This window comes from Rhea americana, unplaced genomic scaffold (genome assembly GCF_003343005.1).
Source record: "Rhea americana isolate MKP2758 unplaced genomic scaffold, rheAme1 scaffold_229, whole genome shotgun sequence".
Classification (NCBI taxonomy): domain Eukaryota; kingdom Metazoa; phylum Chordata; class Aves; order Rheiformes; family Rheidae; genus Rhea; species Rhea americana.
This window is the reverse complement of record NW_028186345.1, coordinates 1,121,710-1,140,799: the sequence shown is the minus strand read 5'-3', so window position 1 is coordinate 1,140,799 and position 19,090 is coordinate 1,121,710.

Sequence of the window (19,090 nt, the reverse complement as noted above, 5' to 3'; positions counted from 1 at the left end):
GGGTGAATAGGCTCAACATTCAGACTTTTTCTCAACAGCCATGCAAAGCAGAAAATGGTATTTTCATCTCCTTAAACCCATGCATCATGATGTGCAACAGTGAAAGTAATGTTCATTGTTCCTTCTTCTCAGTGGGTGCTTCTGATAACACTTCCATATAGATGTGGTGAAAGGCATCGCTAAACCTAGGAAAGGGCGACATTGCTTTACGCAGTTATTTTCTCAAATGAAACACAATTGCTAGCACAAAGCTTTCCAAAGGTTTTTGAATGTATATTTTCACTATATATCTGTCTAGGGAGAGATGGGAAGATGTGCAATACCATGAAAAGAATAACCATTAAAACAAAATGTACAGTTAACCAATGTAACTTTCCAATAGATTAATTTTTTTATAAACAGATTGTGTTTGGGTATCTGAGTCAATTATCCTAAATGCAGACCAAACAGTGGCATATTCTACTATCATACTTGATACTCCAATAGAACAAAGGTTTTGGCAGCAGATAACTCATAGTCTGTCCATCTTCGAATGTGGTAACACACCCAGAGCATGTCATCTGTCGGCATAATGACAATTCCTCTATTCCCTGACTGCCTAGAGGAAAAGATTTAAATATAACATTGTTTCTGGTGAAGGAGAAGTTATCTGAAAAGCTTGAAACTTAAGCCTGTCATTAGTTTCACAATATCTAGGAGATCTGGTACAGCATGTTCCTGTAAAGTCATACTTAAATCTGTGGCCAGTTTCTCCCAAACTGTGTTGAGAACACGGAGTGCATAAGTCCTTTTCTTTAGACTCTACACTAGGGTGTTAACAGAATCAGGTAACCTGACAACTGATCATTTTGAGAAAAAATAGTTAAAGTGACTTTAAAACATGTGAACTCAGCTGGACTCTTCAAAGTCTCAGGACTTCATTCCCACATCAGCATGACAGCACTGGAGACCAGGTGGTTAGAGGAGAACACAATGAAATGTAGAGAGGAAACAGACTGCTACAGTCTGCTTTCCTCCTTTCTGAAATATTTTAGGGGCTACTGATAATGGGAGTACTGAAACTTCAGAATGAAGTATGATTATAAAGCAATAGGACTATAAGGCAATGTGTAATGAGTTACGTAGCCTTTTGTCCTTGGTGGAACAATTTGAAATCTGAAGTAGGTCAAAAGTGAATTTATTTTTTGGACTTGACCTTGCACTCAGTGGACATTTAATCCTATCACCAAACCACAAGATATTGTTATAACTACCAATTTTGAAACAGTCCTTTTGGGATGGTATCTTTTTCTTGGCAGCTACTTTCTGCTATAAAGGCACCAAACGAGTTCAGGAGAAAACCTTTGTAAAATATTATGCTTCTCTTACATCAGGTGCAGTCACATACCGATAACTTGACAACATTCCAATTATATTAATATCTTATATATCTGAAGACATATACAGGAAATGTGATTAGATATATAAATAGGAAATGAAGATCATCTTCTCAGGTCGACAGCTTCTGCTTAGTTTTAGGCAATTGTTGTTTCATTTGCTTTTTCTTTTTTCTTTTTTTTTTGTTCCTCTATTATCTTTGCTGCTCTATCCATCTATCCATCCTGCTACTAAGGCTTAGCAGCAGCCAGCAAATAGTACTTTTTCTGTGTGAATAGCATTATACAGGAGTCCATTATGAAGACTGTATGCCAAGTGGAAGAAGGACTTGAAGTGAAGGATAGTATCTAGCCATTAAACTGAGAATTTATGGTCAACTATGATCAAATACAGAACACTGAGATCTGGAGTTACTCCAGGGATGAACTTGGTTCTTTTCCTTAACTTCTGTTGTTCTTATGCAGAAAAAAATGTACACCATGTGCTTTGAGACGAATTAAGTGTAACTGAAATTCTTGGCAGTTGCAAAGACAAATAGAGTCATAGCCAACACTTCATTCCAGCAAAACAGTTCATAGAAACTTCCCTGTTTTCTTTTATATTTATGCTCTTTCCTTTTTATTTTCAAAATAAAGATTGAAGGTTTGGGTTTTTCTTTTCTCCAGATGAATCTGTACTTGAAATTAAGTGTGATCTTAGGCCAATTTGATGGGATCCTTAGAAAAGCTATTCCAAAAATTCTGAAGTTCTTCAGAGTACTTAAGATAACCAGAAAGAGTATACGAGATGCCTAGAGTCCATACTTCAATATGGACTTGGGGCCCAAAAACCATTCACTGCACAAGTCCTAATAAGTTTCACCAAGAATCCAAATAGGGGAAGACAGAAATTCCTTATAATTCTAGGTGAAGGAAAGAAGTTTTAAAGTAAACCATTAAAAAAAAAAAAAAAAGTAGATAAGTTTTTTTTAAAAAAGAAACCTCTCCTGGATCTCATGGTCTGATGGCAGCTACCTGACTGCTTTGGGTAGGCACATACATTTATACATTGTAATGAAGAAACAGAAGACTTATGCAGATGCTACTACTGATATATTAATAATATACTTTGTATTTTAGTGTAATGGAGATATTCCTTCCTCCCTTTAGCTTCAGGCTGGCAAATATTTTGCTTGGCTGCTGGTCATATTCATTTCCACATTTCTCACTATCTATTTTTACTATCTGTTTTAATAAAAAAAGAAAATAAAGATTGTAATTTAGACAGTGATTTATCTTTGATAATATAGATATCTAAAAGTTAGGTATAAAATTAGACTTATCTGGTTGCCCAGGCATTCTCTGTAGCTGACAAACAGACACCTTCAAATATTGACTAAGCCCCCTCATAACATATGTCTGAGACAGCTGGAATTAAATAACAGAATCACAGAATTATGGAATAGTTGAGATTAGAAGGAACCTCTGGAAACCTTCTAGTCCACTTACCCTGCTCAAGCAGTGGCACCTAGAGCATTTTAGACAGGATCATGTCCAGGCAGGTTTTAAATATCTCCAGAGGAGACTCCACAATCTCTCGGCAACCTGTGCCAGTGCTCTCTCTCATTCACAGTAAAGAAGATTTCCCTTATATTCAGGTGGAACTTCCTGTGTTTCAGTTTGTGCCTGTTGCCTCTTGTCCTGTCACTGGATACCACTGAAATGAGCCTGGCCTCATCAACTTGACAACCTCCCTTAAGAAATTTGTATGAGATCCCCTCTCAGTCTTCTCTTCTCCAGGCTAAACAGGCCCAGCTCTCGCAGCTGTTCCTCATAGGGCAGATGCTCCAGCCCTCTGATCATCTTTGTAGCCCTACGCTGGACTCTCTCCAGTAGCTCCGTGTCTCTCTTGTCCTGGGGAGCCCAGAACTGGACACAGTACTCAAGATGAGGCCTCACCAGGGCTGAGTAGAGGGTCAGGATCACCTCCCTCGACCTGTTGGCAACACTCTTCCTAATGCACCCCAGGATACCATTGGCTTTCTTGGCTACAACGGCACATTGCTGGCTCGTGGTCACCTTGTTGTCCACCAGGACTCCCAGGTCCTTCTCCGCAGAGTTGCTTTCCAGCAGGTCTGCCCCTAGCTTGTAGTGGTGCATAGCATTATTTTTCCCTAGGTGCAGGATCCTGCACTTGCCTTTGTTGAACTTCATGAGGATCCTCTTCATTCAGTTCTCCAGCCTGTCCAGGTCTCTCTGAATGGCAGCACAGCCTTCTGATGGATCGGCCACTTCTCTCGGTTTGGTATCATCAGCAAACTTGCTGAGGAGGCACTCTGTCCCCTCATCCAGGTCACTGATGAAAAAGTTGAACAAGGCTGGACCCAGGACTGAGGATCCTCCTCAGTCAAGGGAAAGTCTTCCACTCTCCAGACTTTCTCTCTTTTCTGCAGGCTCTGGGATTCCTGAGAGCTGGCCTTAGCAATAAAAACTGAAGCAAAGAAGGCATTCAATAACTCTGCCTTCCCTGTATCCTTCGACACCAAGGCACCCACCCTATTCAGCAGCAGACCCACATTTTCCTTAGTCTACCTTTTACTACTGATGTATCTGAAGAAGCCCTTCTTGTTGTCCTTGATACCCCTTGCCAGATTCAATTCCAAATGGGCCTTAGCCTTCCTTATGGCATCCCTGCATGCTCTGACAATGTTCCTATATTCCTCTCAAGTGGCCTGTTGCTTTTTCCACATTCTGTGTACTTTCTTTTTCTGTTGGAGTTTTGTCAGGAGCTCTTTGTTCATCCATGCAGGTCTCCCAACCCTTTGCTTGACTTCTTCCTCATAGGGATGCACTGCTCTTGATCTTGGAGTGATGCTTGAATATTAACCAGCTGTCTTGGACTCTCCTTCCTTCTAGGGACCTAACCCATGGGATTTCTCTAAGTAGGTCCCTGAAGAGGCTGACATTTGCCCTCCTGAAGACTAGGGTTGTGAGCCTACTTACTGCCTTGCTTCCTCCACACACAGTCCCGAACATCATCATCTCATGGTCACTGCAGCCAAGGCTGCCCCCAACCTTCACAACTCCAATCAGTTCTTCTTTGTTTGTTAGTACAAGGTCCAGTAGCACACCCCTCCTTGTTGGCTCCTTCACCACCTGTCTCAAAAAGTTAGCATCCACGCTCTGTCAGAGCCTCCTGGACTGCTTGTGCCTAAGTACGTTGTCTTTCCAGCAGGTATCAGGGTGGTTGAAGTCCTCCATGAGAACCAGGGCCTGTGATCATGAAGCTACTTCCAGCTGTCTGTAGCATGCCTCATCAACTTCCTCTTCCTGATCAGGAAAATTCGTCTCCTCTTCCTCCCATCCTTCCCCCTCAGTGGCAGGATTGAGGAGAAAATGACCTGGGATCTCAGACCTTTGACTGACATCCCCAGAGCTCTGAAATAAACCTGATTTTTCTTTCAATCTCTCTATTCACTGTAGAAAGAGTCTAGATGACTAGCGTAGGTGAGTTATCCACCTTTTAGATGATAGAAATAAGGTGAAATGAATCCCACTTCTGTTGCATGGCTTGAGTAATCTACTCTGCAGTGTACTGAACTGGTTGATGTCTCCAGCAGTTACTTCAGCCTAAGATATTTAAAAATATTTTAATGTGAACAGAGTGAGAAGTTTCCATATTGTCTGGTGCTGTGTAATTCTTTCACACCAGACCATAGATGAGTGCTGAAAGAACTAATAAAATAGTGACCCATGTTACAATATATTAAATTAGGTTTAAAATCATCTCTCCCCCTCATCAATTAGTTTTATATCTATTTAGCCAATACTCATCATTTTTAACCTTTTTTATGGTGTATTTAAATATTAAAAATTCTCATCCAAATGGAAAGGGATTCTCTTATACAGCTAAATATTCTTGCAGCTAAACCCTAGTCCCTCCTAGGAAATGGTAGTGCCTCTCCTAAAGATAAGAGTATGTGCGTTGTGTTGAAGTAACTGCAGACCAGAGCTGCGAAAAATACACTAGTTTACAAGAAGATGTATATGCTAAGTAAATCAGCTAAAAAATTGGGTTTGGATCCCTGGCTTGGTAAAAAAAAAAAAAAAAAAAACAAAAATCTTTTACAACCTTCCTGGCTATTTTGACAGCCCTGCCTTTTTCTTCAGAGAGTCATTAAGTCTTTCTGATAATAATTCACCTACTTTAACTTAAACACAGTTATGAATCAGGAGCCTCTAAACAATGTCAAATTGCTACTACACTGACATCAGGGCAAATACACAAATGGAGTAACTGCACCAGTGGCATTCACTCTAGTGGAAATAGCGTAAGCTCAGCAGTGGTCAATGACAATCTTGCAGGCCTGAACCTGCAATGGTGGTTGCTAATTGCTATTAGGTCAGATGTCAATAGAATAAACTTAGGTCACATTGCACAAGACTTATAAAGAAAAGGAACACATTTTATTAGATCATCTCACATAAACATCTAAAAAACAGGCAAAGCTGAGGATGCATAGCCCTCAATGCCTGAAGAAAAGTTTCTATTTTTTCTAGGTAATATGAGATATTACTCTTCTATTCCTGTGAAACAGACACTTGTTGGCTCCTTTGCCCACCTATAGTCTAAGACAATAAGAATATGAATCCAGTATCATAATTTACAATGCAATACTTTGAAATTAAACTCATGTTTTAAGTAGGTGAAGAGTGTAACCTTTACCAACGAATAACTACACAACACCTCACATCCCTTCTAGATATTCCATTAGCATTTCCATAGTTATTAATGTTCACAGAAACGTTGCAAAGTTCATTCAGTTCTTTTAAAACATCAGCAAGTCATAGGTCAAAAAAATTATTAAAAGAAATACAGCAAAATACAATAACACACTGAGAACCGCAATAGGCTGTTATGCTCAAGGATCATTTCAGCGATTTCTGTCAAACACTGGGAGAGCTACAACCGTGACTAGATCATTTCTGGGAAATACCTTGGTAAACCCCACTTGACATATTCTTTTATATCAACAGGATTATTTTGCTTTCTTTGGCTAAACACAACTGTAATTTTGGCCAGCACTGAAGAAGTTAAAAGAAAAAAAATTGCTGTAGTAATGGATTTCCAAATTTCCCCTGTGCATGAGGTTACTGTATTGCTTATACAAAAAGACCTGTATTCTCTCAGTGAATGCAGTTCTGGAGACACTATCATGTACAAATGTTCTGCGGAAAAAATATGTCAGCACTCCCAGTCTCATGGTAACTATGACATGTCCTGACCAATTTCAGGCATAGACAACTTAGGGAGTTGCCTAGCAGACTGCCAAGGATGTAGCTCATTTCTTTTCTTTTGTATGAGGTAACATAGCACTGGTATGTGGGAAAAGGCAGAAGAGTGCAATGGTACATGGAGACAGAGAATATCTACCAGTTTCAGGTACAATTGTCTTAATCAGGCTTGAGAAGCCATGAGAAGGGCAGAAATACTAGGAACGGATGACAGCCACTTCTAACGCCCACTTGTCTGGCACAGACTTAAGTTCAAGTCCTCCCCTTCACAGTTGCCTAACATCTAATTTTGCCTATACTACTGATAAGTTTTGAGTCAGCTCCAACTTCAGCTAAAGCCTAGGACAGTACAGCCTAGGGCAGCAAGCCTAGGGTAGTTAGGATTTTAAGGAGTGCTGTCACGAAGTGCAGGGAGCATGGTTGCCACCTACTGTTTGTGGTAACAGAAGCATCCTAAAAAGGTCCCTCTGAATTCCTGACAGATGATGCACAACCTGCCAAGTAGATGATACTTTCTCCTCTTGGTAAGAATAAGAAGAAATAATGTGCCATCACATATTGTTTTGACTAGCTATGTAGATATTTGGAGAGCATCTCTGGAAAGTAGCAGCTATATCACGATCTCTGTGTACTTCAAAGATGATAAACAAAACAGGGGTTTTCAGGCCTACTTTGGCAGCAACTGTGAAGATGAAAGCCTATTGTTAAAAAAAAAAGGGGGGGAGAAATGTGAAAAAGATAGAAAATAACCTGAAGAAGTCTGAGGAAACTGTAATAAATGTTACTCAGGGTATGTTTTCTGCACACAGCTGTATCTCAAAATTTTTATCAGGCAGCTTCATTATTTCTCAACCAGTTTAGCTCAGTTCCCCTAGCTGTAGTGCTACTTTTGTTTTTTCTAAGCAAAAAGATGCAACAAATTGTGAGATCCGAGTCCATTATTCAGCTACGTTTTTTCCTTGGTTCCTCTCAAATGAACATATGTTTTGTTTTTAAAACAGAGACAGTCTTGCTATATATTGCCTGTTACAAACAGAGGTGCTTTTTGTCTTCTGAAAATGAGCAAGCAAGTCTGATACTTTATACGGTTAATTGCTGCAAGATAAATTTTAAAATAATTATAACCTCTACTATCTCGTTTACTCACTCATTGATCTGTGTTCCCCAGCCTCTGCTAAACGGATCTGCCAAGGCTCTGCCTTCCTAGCCCTAAGTATTATCCACAGTGGATGAAAACCTCCCCTGGACCTTCTCCTCTTCATCTCTCCCCAAGAACAGCTAATCAAGAAGTCTAGCTTCTTAGAAAAGCAGTAGGCAGAAAGCTGAACCTGTATAATCTTTATAGTTCCCTCTCCCTCCTTCCCTATTTCAAGGAGATAGAGCTAGTCTATGAGGAAACTGTTTTCATGATTAAGCTAGTTATTACTTTTTGCATTGTATCAGACATCCCACAAAATCCCAGTCCTTTCACTTTTCCATTTCATCAAAATTCTTATCTCTGTTTCATGCTCTTGGTATGTCTATTTTCCAAAAGGATTTTCATGGTGCTCAACGATCAGATATCAACTTGTTTTAAAACTAGAGTTTAAACTTTAATCATTAAACACCAGAATCTGAAGTTTAATGATTAACAGTTGTCCAATTTGAGATAATTCAAGGAATTTTGCATTTCAGTAAATGCTGAATGTTCCATCTTAGGTCAAACAAGTTCACCTAGGGTAGCAGAAGTTGTATGCCACACATGTAGAGTACTCAAGTCATTAGCGATTGTGAATATTTTGGTGTAAGTAAGTGGCCTGCTTCATTACACAATCCGAAGGGCTAGGTAAGTTTTCTATAAGCTGTCCCATTAGCTGTGGTTAAAGAAGGGAGAAAGGCCACTTTTCATATTGACCTCCAACACATCCTTTGGGTTTAACTAAAAGATCTAACCAATGGAATTCTAGTTCCCATTCTAATGGGACAGTCATAGTTTTCCATCAGTATTTCCTTTCTGATTCAACTGCTTGGTTAACTTTTGCTACGAAAAATGAGAAAAAAAGAATCATTTCTTGTGAAAAAAGTATATACTGCAGCTCTGAAAGCTGTTACAGATTTTTGTGAGTTGGAATTAAACCGGAGTTAGTTTCCTTTTTGCATCTGAAATGAAAGCTCAAGCTTACATTTAACAAAAAAAAGGACACACATGCTTCAGTCATGATTTGCAAATAACAACCAAGTAAGATAATTGTAAATTTTAAATAAGAGAAAAATAAAAAATTGAATTATTACAATTCGTTATTAATCTTTTAATCTGCTCCATTAATTTCTCTAGTAGTATGAATTCAACGTATATGTCAGTACCTCCCACAAGAAGTATGTTATACCAGCAACTCTCAAACTGTGATCTCTGCAATACCAGTATTCTGCATAGCCATGGCAATTACTCAGTGGTATAATTTGTTTTAGTAACCTTAACCTTAGTCACTTATAGCACATTTAAAATGAAACAAGTCTGGTCTCCTGACTCCAAAAATAGTCTGCTATAATGGGAGATTAATCTCCTTGTTCTAGTGTGATAATCTACTGACTTTAGCTTTCTCTGAGGAGCTGAAAATAGGAGAAAAAAACAGTAAGTACTCAGAACTTAATAAGATGATTTTTAGTCAGTGATCTGTAAGGAACACATCAGACATATGGTGTGACTTTCCTTCCTTCTAATCATTAAATCACATTAAAATGGTTGTAGGGAATAGAGAAAATACTTTTCCAATATTATTCTTCCATATAAGCACACGCTGCTGCCATTGCCATAAGGCTGTTGTTCAACAGGATGTGGTCTGCAAGTCACATTCCCTCTTAAGCATGATCCATTCTGCAGCAATATTGTCAAACTCTGATGTCATGCAGTGTGGCATAAAAGAAAAGCTATAAAGGTATTATGATAGTAATGAAGTCAGCTGAGCATTGTTGGTATATCTTAGAATGGATAAGGTTGGAAGGGACCTCTGGAGATCACGTTTGACAAGAGTTGCATCCATCCATCTTAGCTGCCATTGACTTCACATAGTCTTTGACATTTAAGTAGCTAACCAGTATCTCCTCAAGTATCTTCAATATACTTCAGTATCTTCAGTAGCGGGTTGTGGTAAAATTCCTTGATCTGGCTGCATTTTAGTTTGTGGCTATCTAAATGATAAGCCTCAGTTCATTTTTCACCCACCAACTTTTCTGAGCTCAAAAATGTTTGAGCTTAAAAGTAGAAGCACAGGTGTTGCCTGCCTGAACTAGAATAAAAGATGGCTAGAACACTTTCTAAATTAGAATTGAAAAGACAAAACTATCTTTTGAAACATCTCATGGGGCTAAATTAATTACAAAAAAAATGTAGCTTTATAAAAAAATCTAGTTTAATAAATGGTTTATTAAATTGAAGATTACTATTACTCATTGTTTATTGGTTCTATGTATGGTGTACAACATAGTCAGGGTGTGACTGTAGCAAAGAGAGATCTTTTTTGTCAGCAAGTTCAGGATAATCCATGAATTATAATTCCCATTTGATTGAGAACATCTTACGATAATTTTTTTTAAAACAAGAATAAAGAAAGCAGTTTTGAAGAAAATTATTAACTGGCAACACTCTCATGCAACATCTCTCCAAACATTCATTTTCACAGAAAGCATCCTTATGTAAGTAAAGGCATTTATAGTGCCACACATTCAACTCGTTACAAAAGTCTGAATTCATCTGTGCATAGGTAGGTATAATCAGAAAAAAATATGCCTATACCAGCCAACAGACAATTTACTGAGAATGAAAGTGGCCCCGTGATACAGTTTTCAAAATGCTAAAAGTATCTATTTGTGTATTATTAGAACAGTTATTAAATGTCAACACTTCGTGGGTAAGGCATGGGAACTGTTTTAGCTGGTCAATTTTAGATACTATCTAAATACTATTTAGGTATTTTCATAATGAGTGCCCTATTTTATGCTTAGTCAGCATATAATTTAATTAGATCAGGTATTTGATTTTGGGATGTAAATATATGAATGCCACAGGCCTAATTTTATGCTGATTCAGTACATGATACATCACCATCTAAACTCTTCAATGGTTGCAAATGCCAAACACATGTAGTTCAAATATTTCACTTTTCAGTTAGGGGCCCTGCACAACTCCTCCCTGCCTATTGATCTGAACTCACCTACTATGGCCTTTTCCCACAGTGCTGCTGTTGTCGTGAGCCTCTTCTCCTCATTTAGCTCAACCACTTCGCCTCAGCAAACACCTCGTCCAACTCGTATCACCAGGCCATCCTCTTCTTCCCGTTTAGACACTAACTTAAACAATCGCTTCCATTTTGCCCACAGGATATGGGTTAGACAGACCAGCTAAGGGTATTTCTGTGTTGTACAACTGCAAGGGTTCCAAAATCAACACTGAACAAACTGAATTCCCCAGAATAATTAGCATGAAGGCAGCATCATTCACATTAGTGTTGCTGCAATATACTGCAATAGAGAAATCATTTGGTAAACCTTTCCCATGTTGGTATGTTTATATGTTATTTCATTTCTTTTGAAATGTGATTTTTTTGTTGATTTCCTTCAAGAGCTGGTGTCATTATAACAAAAATGCAAGAAAGGAGACGACTTTTACCATACATTCTGTTTGTAAGCTGAAGAACCAGGGCTCTAGTAGCTTCCTGTTTCAAATGCCTCATTCACAGCAGTATTCCACATTCACAGATAAATGTTGCAGTGCTTTGTCATTTTACTCCAAGTACAATTCACTTTTAAGAAGACATCTGAAGAATTTTTCCTGAGGTGATCATAGGTGATGCAGTAGGTATTTATATAAAGCATTTATATGTACTGAGGAGGAACTTAAAAATGCAAGCTAGCTTTAGATTCTGTATAAGCATGCTAACCAACTCTGAAAGTATGAGACACTTTCTCCAGCTACTAATCAGCTTAGCCTTCAGTGACCTTTACAAGAGAAATAATAATCAGATTAATCCATTGTATCAAATTATTAACTTAAGTTTCTCTAAGAATGCTTTATCTGGCCCTCTTTCTCTTGGGTCAAATTCTGAGTTTATTTGCACTAGTGTCTGTCCAAAGAATTTCTCCAGAATTAGCAGGTTTACTTTGGGTTTACACCAGCAGAAATCAGAAGAACTTTTACAAATAGATTTGAGATATTTTTCCTGGTTTCAGAATATAAGTTAATCCATTCAGCTGTGAGCTTACGGGGCTTTTGTTTTGTTGGTTTTTGGAGGGGACATAAATGGAACTGTACTGCAATTAATTTCCTTAAAATGTTACCCTTCAGATTTATTTAAATGCCAAGTAATTAAATTTAAAAAAATCTTCTGGAGAGCTTGTTTTAAATATACAAGAAGGCTAATGTGAAACAGAGGTAAATTTCTGAACATGAAAGAGCAGCTGGACATCAACAGAAAAACATAGAATGTTTATTAAAATCAATAGCGTATTTCTGATACGAAAATTCTGATAATGAATACCCTTTCCTTAATTTTCACATAGTATTCTAATTAAATTTCATCTGTTCCGGCAATTCAATATTCAAGGCAATTTGTAAAGTGGGTGGGTCAGTAACAAACATTTTTGCTTGCGTGGAGGTCTGTAAAGGGTGTTTCACTATGGAGCAATAAATGCGTTGGAGTCAGTGGAGTCAGTTAAAAAAAAAACAAGCATTCTGTTTTCAGTGCAGTTTATATTACAGCATATAGAGACGCTCACTGACACCGTGATAGGCGAGAGTACCTACACACTACTGCATGTTACACCCCATTCAAACGACCCGTGTAGCAGAAGCCTGAGGGCAAAAAGAACTGGATGGGAGAGATCTTTCTGAATGTCGTTCCTCACAGGCTTGTCAAATGGCTTTCTGGCTGTACTGTGCTAGCAACCACCATTTTGGAAATTGCTAATTCACAGGCACAATTATCTAAAATCATAAAGGAAAGAATAAAAAGTGTTCAGAGATGAAAAAGACTTTGTGCAACGTCCCCTAGAACAAGTCACTCAAAGAAAATGTCTTTAACTAAGAGCAACATTTTGCCTTGAATGAATTCAAGAAGTGGAGAATATAGTTGTAAGTTGTTTAAGAGACCACTGCTGAGCTTAATATTCTCAAAATTAAAAATCTGCACCTGCCAATGAAGATATATCAGTGTTCAGGCAAGACATAACCAGAGGCAAAGCTCCACAGACAGCTGCAGACAGCCTGAGTAGCTCCGCTTGCATTCCAGCCCGGCCAGACGCAAGCCAGCTGTGGCAGGGAAGCCGTGCAGCCTTCTTGCAGAAGGGATATTAAATCAAATGCAGCACTTTGCCAACATGACCGTACAGCTTTTGGACCAGAGGTTTTTTGCTGCTGTTCTTTTTAGGTCTGGGGTGGGGGCGGGGGTTGCACTCGATTTACCAGGTGCATAGGCAGATAGTTTTGACTCTGCCTGGACATGTCCCTGTAGCATAACTAAAATGAGACAGAAGTCCTGTGGGAAAAAGGATATGATCATTTAACTTAAACCTGTATTATAATCACATGTGTAAAGGGGTAAATTAATGTTGGGCAGGCAACTTTAATACTGGCATTCTCCAGCTTTTTTGGAAGGAAGATGTTGCAACTTTATTAAAGTTCTTTAGTATCTTGCGTGTGTGTGTATAATTCCTCTCACACCTATGTAACTGTGAATGTTCTTTTTATATCTATAACTTTCTAACCCTTAAAAAATTCCTGCTAAATTCTTGGCTTTGCTATGAATTTAAAGCAGTGGTCTGAAGAATGCCATTAATTTTGTGTTACATAAAAACTTCCTTCCATTTCCTGATTTTAAACGAGATGCCTGACAATATTAGTGATTGCCCTTTTACTCTTGGCTTTGGAGAAAAAACTAAAGAGGAACACTTTCTTTTACAACTGCCTGCTCATCATTATTCTGTAGAATTGTAACATGCATTTCTTTCTAAGAAAATACCATAATTTTTTCCCCTCTGCTTTCAGTAATTTTCATTATCTATTCCAAACTCTTCTGTGTCAATAATGTGCTAAGACAATGACTTAAACTGGAATTGAATCTCCGGATGATGGTACACTGTTGCTACATATTATGTCTTTATAATACTTTCATCATGATTTTTTACTCATTTTAATAGAGCCAAATACATTCCTTACTTTTAGAATACATGTGTTATTTAAACAGCTGAACACTAAGCAGGATTTTTCCTTGAATCATCAGAACACTTTTATGAGTAGTTATGATTTTTATAGCTCCATTAATGTCTATTAGTACCTCAGATCAGCATCTGAAGTTGTATCTTTGTTGTATGTGTTTTTGAACTGGCAACACGGAAAGTCATATCCTCCTTTGCTGTCAATGCACCTTGTTTGCTACATCCTTCCTAAAGTCCTATTAGGCTTCTCTGTATAGTGTGATGCAACTGATTATGGATCACTCATAAGTCTAACTGTTCTTATCATTTAGTACTATTTCACATTCTTAGCAAATATGTAAAGTGTCAGTCCCAGTACGCAACTGCATAATACTGATTTTGGATAATTATTTATTAATGACAATTCCCATTATCTGCTAGCTATTCCTGAAACACTCGGGAAAAGTCCTAATGAGGTTGTTCTTTACAGAAAATAACATACAAAAAAAGATCAGAAGATACATGCAAGGTGAAAAATAACTGTAGAGGTGGAAAACAACAGTGGAACAGAATAAAGGCAAAATTCAGTTTAACACTGGTAGACATAGAAAGAAGAATGGAGCCCTTTAGAGCTTTTAAAATGGCAATAAAAAACTTAAAGCTGATAGTTACAGAAGTATTAAAAACAGGTAAATAATTGATAAGGAAGAAGAATTCCTAACTTCAACAATTCTCAATATTACCCTCTTTTATGTATCATTACATATTTATTAAAGATGAGAAGGAGGTCTAAATTGAATGTAACTCTGCCTTTTGTTATCTGATCACTTTTAATTTAATAGTCTCCCATTATAGCCCAAGCTTTCTATGTTTTCATCTTCTTTCTTCCACTGCCTATTATCAGTGGCAGATTTGCAGCAGTGAGGAGGGCAGGAGGGAAGAGCTAGGCCTGTAACCTTTCACTATTATTTCACACATCCACTTTGATAGATACTTTTTAGAATATCAGTTAGCATTATTCTGAAAATGATTGTTCGAGAGTATTTGAAAAATTTCTTCTAAACACCAGTGCTCCACATATGGAGATTGTATTCTTAAATTATCTAATTTTAAAAAGAAATATGGGATATTTTACTATTTATTTTTAGTTTAACCCTAAACTTTTGCTATTAACATTACTGATTACTTCGATATATCACTATATTTCTTAACATGTACTATAAAAATACAAAGAATATAAACAGTACAGTATAGCATCCAATGCCAATGCAGAAAATGCTACAGGATAATCCATCAAACTGTGAAGCAAAAAAGGTGAAAAAATGTTTTGAACACCAAAATAAGTAAGTATGTCTTCTACATTCTAAGGATTGTCAAGGTGGACCTGCTGACCTGTCAAAATAAGTTTCAGCAACAAAATATACTACTTGAAAGGTCAGGTCACAGACAATTCAGCTCTGAGAATCAGTAACAAGTGAACCTAAACAGTCATCAGATCCCAGCATGTTGTCAAGGCAAAGGTTATCAGTTAAGCATAGAAGCACAGCATTGGTTTAAAACGAAACTCTTTAACAAATGACTTTTCCATTCTAAATGTTTTCTTAATTGTGTGGCAATAATTACTCAAGGGGATGTTAAGACTGGAAAATATGACAACAGCAATTGAAATGTGCATGCAAGAATGAGAGAAGGGCATGAATAACTCTCACAGAGACATTCTTTCCTTCTCTACTACTGAAGTAGAGCAAGGTCTCACTTTTAACTCCTTAAATGAATACTTCAGATTCAGCAAGAGAGCTGTAAGCATTAATTCACTTCTAAATCCTACAGGTGGTAGATATTTCATTTCATTTCAGTGCTGATACACTTCCTTCTATGGTTTATAGCCATATCTGTTTTAGGTTATTCTGTGTATTTATGTGATCTCAAGAATACTTTCCCCTGATGCAATGCAGAACTAAGATCAAGATCCAGTCAGCTAAGTTCAGGCAACTGAGTTACCTATTTTAGGAGTGCAATCACTCCGTGCTTTCAGCAGTCCATGGAGAATGAGAGGTCTTGCAAGACACAGTTCCTTTCACTACAGCACCATAAATACATCAGTAAATATGTCCATCTCCATTGACTCTAAGGAAATTTAGGGACTCCAAGGAATTCTAAGGATCTTAGGAAACTAGACTCCCAATTTAGTCACCTGAGTTAGGTGGGATAGGTGGGATAAATCATCCTGCCTTAGGCTCCAGAGTTTGGTCCTGAAGTGAACTTAAGTTAGATATTTAAAGTAGTGTAAATTAGTTTACATGACTACTCTCCACTGAAGCAGCTTATGTGAGTTAAGTTACGTAAGTATCTATTTTTTAGGACTAAAAGCTCAAACAAACAAAAGAATTAGTGGTATCCCTGCATTATAGGTGAGGAACTCAAGTCAAAAAGACTAAGGGACTTCTCTAAGACCCAGGAGAATGTCCCTCCTTTTCCTGTAAATGAGGAACGGCTGCGAGAGCTGGGCCTCTTCAGCCTGGGGAAGAGAAGACTGAGGGGGGAGCTTATCAATGTGTACAAGTACCTGAAGGGAGGGTGTCAAGGGGATGGGGACAAACTCTTTTCAGTTGTCCCATGTGACAGGACAAGAGGCAATGGGCACAAACTGAACCACAGGAAGTTCCGCCTGACCGGGAGGAGGAATTTCTTCACTGTGAGAGTGACAGAGCACTGGACCAGGTTGCCCAGAGAGGTTGTGGAGTCTCCTTCTCTGGAGATCTTCAAGGCCTGCCTGGATGCAACCCTGTCTAACATGCTCTAGGTGACCCTGCTGAGCAGGGAGGTTGGACCAGATGATCTCCAGAGGTCCCTTCCAACCTTACTGATTCTATGATTCTATGATTAGATCATTTCAGATCCTAAACAAGGTCAGGCAAAAACTGCAGATCAGAGAGAGAAGTCAGAAGGAAGCACCTGTGACTCCTCCATCTTGTTCTTTAAGCACATCAATCTTTAAGCTGGCATGGGCAAAACAGAAGTTCTGTAGTATCAGCTTTTTACAATATTGGCAACCTCAATGTATGTTTTCTATTTGCAATGGAGTATTTCAATCATAGTACAAGGACTATGGCCAGAATTCTTCCCGTTAAGTTTTATTGTTAAATAAAAGAACAGTTGTTGCAGATGTCAGTGAAAAACACTTACTATGGAAGGCTATTACTTCACCAGCTGTAATGTAAAATTAATTCTATGTTCAATATTTATACTAACATTATTGAAGTAGATTAATGATCATCATTTATTGAAAATTACTTGGCTTATAATGCTGATTTATATTTATACAATGCACACACAAAATTAAACTTCTACATATAATTATTTGTCAGTAAAGAATTAACTTGAATACATTTCATTCTCAAGAAATAATCAGCAGAACTACATTTCATTCTGGGAAGATGTTTTCAGTAACATACAAGCTTCTGAGAACAAGGATTTTTAAGTGTTCTATCAAGATAAAACTGCCTTTTAGTTTCTTTAGAGGACAGTCTATCTGCACAGGCCTTCTATTGATAGAAGCACATGATATGTCCCAGTTACTCTACCTGTAGGTGTCTCCACTGAGGAAAAAAAAAAGCCCTGTATAAAGTAACCTCTCCAAGAAAAGAGCCTTGTAGAGAAGGCAGACCTTTTAAACTATTAAAAATTGAGAAGTACAGTTTGACCACGCTTGTGTGACAAAATTGCAGATATATTTTATTTTACTATAGAAGTGAATCAAAAGAAAAAACAACATAAGGAAGGGAATCTTGAGGAGCCTTCACACTTTAATTTAGGAAAAATCCCATCATTTTCATTAAATAGTATTTTTCTTTTTATACTAATAATTACTCTACTCCACTAGTGACAACTCTTCTGTGCCTCTTTCATAATTTGCTGACTCTGGCTGGAACAAACTGTGTCATATCTTTCCAAAATAATAAGATGTTTATTTATAGAATCCATGGTTGATAGAGTATGAAACAAGTGAGTTCCTACTTAAGATCTCCCAAAGAAAGATTGTCTTATAACATAGTTCTGATATAAACTTTCAGCCTTCTTTTCTTTTGGTATTTATTTTTATTTATTTATAATTTTATTTATTTATTTATTTAGCCATCCCTGGTTGTTCAGTATGTAGCAGAAATTCAAATTCTGCTCTAGGTAATATAAATAATTTATTGCAGTTTTTTCAATACATGTATTTTATATTCATATCCTTCTCAGTATGAACTCATAGGAACAAAAAAAAAAATGAAAGCTTCATTAATTCATTACAAATCCAGTGAAAAAATACCTATCTATTCTTGATAGTTATGACTTATCCCTCTTTTCACATGTAAAATTTCTGGACTTCAAGATCCGAAATATTAAAAGCTGTTTTATTTGTTGTTCCTTGAACCCAACCTATCTACTCCCATTGTCTGTAGAATCAATTTCCTTTTTAAGAATATAACACAACTGAGTCCAAAACTCCACATACCCTCCCAGCTATGCAAGATATTCAATATGAGGAAGTCCTAATTCCCAAGGAGAATAAAGGGTTCAGTAAATGGCCATTGCATAACATCATTGTGTGTTTACCCTGAAGCACAAAATCAGAGCTGGAGCTATCTCTGCAAAAGGGCCTGGGTACTACATACATTGCCCCTGTATGTATCTAACATTCATCCAAAAAACTCAACTTAGTTGCCAGTTAAGTCATGGAAGCAGTTACATTCTGCAGGCACCTATATTTCTACCCGTATTCCTTTGGAGTGCTCAGATTCACAGAGGAGAGCAGGATATCACAGCAGGGAGTGCTTCTGTGCCTTAATATTCAATTATCTAAAATATTTGCAGCGTCTAAGTTAGGAACCTTCTTCCCTTGCACAGCGTATGTCATGGAGCTGAGAAGGGGGTATCTGAGGCACTTTCTCATTAAAGATGCTGTGTTGACCTCAGAAATTTAGGTGCCTCATGCAGGGATAGGTGACTAAAAGACTCAGTGGCTAAACAGCATTTATCAGACACGTGATTCAGACAGTGCTTCAAAGTTTTAAGCAAAGTATTGCCTACAGTAGGACCTAGAAACTAAGTTTTGCTTTCTCAGTGTGTCCTAACCCATAGATGTTAGCCTTCATTCTTGCATCTAATGAAAACTTCATTGTTTTGTCCAAACTAGAATACCACTAACAGAAGGAATGCCCTCTATGACACTGTATAGCCTGTTGTTTTGACTGTCTCCTAAGGGAAGTATGTTCAAATCACCACAA